General features: G+C 42.6%; 1 non-coding gene across 1 annotated transcript; it reads left to right on the top strand.

Moving 5' to 3' along the window:
* Window positions 1-1,132: 1,132 nt before the first annotated feature.
* LOC118481475 lies at window positions 1,133-1,238 on the top strand. The gene has a single exon (XR_004865684.1). It is a non-coding gene; the product is annotated as a small nucleolar RNA R71 (small nucleolar RNA).
* Window positions 1,239-3,069: the final 1,831 nt, after the last annotated feature.

Raw genomic sequence — 3,069 nt, 5'->3', positions numbered from 1 at the left:
TTTAACTTGTTTGAACATATCCCACATCTCCTCCTTTTGAGGACCTCTTGACACAATAAAATTTTTCTTTCCCGGGTCAAGTAGGGCCGATGGAAATGGAACTTGACTCGGTTCACCCTCAACTTTTTCATTCTTTTCACTTTCACCCAAACCCGGTTTTTTAATAATTGGTTCTTTTGGTTTAACCGGTGAAAGTTCATCATCACTTTCCATTCCCGTGATGTCCTCAACCACCCCCTCGACCAATTCGGGTGACAAATTGGCCTTAAACTCTTTCCCACTTCTTAGAACACTAACATGGTTAATATTAACGTTACCTCGTGACGAACCATGTGAAGGGTTTACCTTAGTGTCGCTTGGAAGTTGACCCTTACCTTTCTTTAATTCCGCCACATCGGTTGCTAATTGACCCATTTGGGTTGTTAGTGATTGGATGCTTTTATCACGAACCTCATCTTTTTGTATTCGCACTTCGTCTAGTTGGTTCCGTTTTTGCATCTCCATTTGCATGCTCTTTAGCATCTCCATCACCTCGTTTCCACCCGAAAGCCCCCCTTGTTCTTGACCCGTTTGGTATTGCTTTTGATAACCTTGGTTATTTCCGCCTCGATATCCACCTTGATTATTGTAAGATGGCCGTGAACCAAAATTACCTTGGCTACCTTGAAAATTTGGGTTCGCTTGATTTGACGGGTTCCCATATCTAAAGTTCGGGTGATTCCTCAATCCGGGGTGGTAGGTATTAGAATTCATGTTGTTGTAGTTCCTACCACCTCCTCCTTGACCTTGACCTTGAACCGCATGGACTTCCTCATATTGCCCTTCTAACATTCCTTGGCAATTTTCAGCCGCATGACCTATCTCATTACACAAAGCACAAACATTATATATTTGGTTAGTGGTTTGAACATTACCATCATCTATGGCATGCACTTGTGGTCGGTTAGTGGTTGGTCGGGCTCTTCTTGAAGCTTGGGCTTTCCTTTTTGATGTAGTTGCCATGCTTTCCAAAAACTCCCAATCTTCATTCTCATAGTTCGTTCCAAACGTCCCTCCGGTGATAGACATTAGATCACGTGCGTCTTCGGCACTCAACCCCTCATGAAAGGCGTTCATCAACTCCCATAACTCAATTCCATGATGAGGACAGTTTTTAATCATCATGTTAAAACGCTCAAACGCCTCATGAAACATCTCACCATGTTGTTGTTGAAAGCTTCTCAATCCCTTCCGCGCATCATTGGTCTTTTGGGCGGTGTAGAATTCATCCAAAAAGGTTTGTTGCATCTCCCCCCATGTATATATTGATGCCGAAGGCAAAGTGTAGAACCACTTCTTTGCCTTATCCTCCAAAGAAAACTGAAATAAGACCAACTTGACTTCATCGGCCGAAAAACCTTGACTCCCAAATGTGTTGCAAATTGAGTCATAAGCCTCTAAATGGAAATACGGCTCCTCCGTTGCTAACCCTTTGTACTTCGGTAAACTTTGCAACGAGTTTGTTCTTACTTCAAAAGTTCTCCCTTGGTTGTTGTGAGGGATAACCACCGGTGAAGGGTTTTGAGTAATGATTGGCCTGAAATGTGCCTCTATTCCCCTTGCTTGTTCCCTAAGATGCCTTCTTGGAACACCCAATCGACCCCTTGGACGAATAGGACCCATTGGTCTTGGTATAGGCCCTTGTGGTGCAATTGGTTGTTGGGGCATCGGTGGGTATTGATTCGGCCTTTGAAATTGTGGGTGTACATGTTGTGGCCTAACTTGTTGCAATGGAATGGGTTGTTGGATTGGTAGCCCTTGTGGTCTTGGCCGAATGTGTTGTGGTATAATTTGTTGTTGTGGCATTCCACCAACACTTGCCATCCCTTGAGATTGACTTTGCAAATACCCAAACTCCCCTTGATCACCATAACCTCCATAACCGTACCCATCATCTTCATAACCCTCATAATCTTCAAATCCCTCATCATAACCATCTCCTTGAATTCCCGAGGTCTGCCCAAATGGGATGGTCGAATACTGAAAGCCCGACTGTTGTTGTTGTGGTCTAAAAGATGAAGTAGTATGCACGATAGTTGAATTGGGTGCAATTGTGAAGGTGGATGATGATTGACCTATAGTTGGGGGAAAGAAGTGAGATAATGGTGGGATTGTGGTGGATGGATCGTAGGTGATGGTAGGCTCAGTTTGAGTGGTGATTGGTTGGGTGGAGTTGGATGGTGTAAATTCAGCAGTGGTATTAGGTAATGTAGTGTTTGGTGATGGTTGGGTGGAAGTAGGTATAAAGGATGAGGTTGTTTGACTGGTTGTAGGTGGAATCTGAGAATCAGCCATGATGTTTCTCGGTGTAATGGGTGAAGTGGGTGAACCAATGATTTTGTTTTCTCGCACTAAAACTCGGTTTTGTCTTAGCGTTCTTTCAATTTCCGGATCAAACGATAGCGGTGATGACCTGTGAGAGCCTCTAGTATGCATACACCTGAAGTACCTGCACACTAAACACAACCAGCGTAAACCCGAAAATAACAAACAAAACTATTAAACTAACACACGTTGCGCACTACTCCCCGGCAGCGGCGCCAAAATTTGACGTGATTGTCGTGGGTCACGCAAATTTAATCCCCAAACAACTGTAGTTAGTGGTAGTAGGGTATCGAACTCAGGGAGTATGTGGAAGATGTGTCGATTATAGCTTTGTACTTAACTAATTATTAAACTAAATTGCAGAAAATTAAAATTCAAGAGTTTGGATTGTTGTTTTAGAAAACGAAATTAAAAACTAATTCAAATCAAAGTTGGTTGTAAAACAATTAGGAGAGAACAATGATCACCTTAGGGTTCAGTTTCTTTAAACAGTTGTGTGTAATTCCACTAGAAAGAGTTACATAGACATAACTCGTGTATATATGATTGAAGTGATAAAAGGGAACAAAGTACTCGGATTAGATAAACGCGAGGTTGTTTCCCGATGACCTATTAATCAATAATCACCCCTAACCCTTCCCGTGATATCTCGGTTGCCAACGGCACCAAGAACGTACGATTAAGACTAGAAATTGCAATATTGAT

Source organism: Helianthus annuus, chromosome 8, assembly GCF_002127325.2.
Source record: "Helianthus annuus cultivar XRQ/B chromosome 8, HanXRQr2.0-SUNRISE, whole genome shotgun sequence".
NCBI classification, from domain to species: Eukaryota; Viridiplantae; Streptophyta; class Magnoliopsida; order Asterales; family Asteraceae; genus Helianthus; species Helianthus annuus.
The sequence above is the reverse complement of the archived record's forward strand: the minus strand, read 5'-3'. Positions and strand labels throughout refer to the sequence as shown.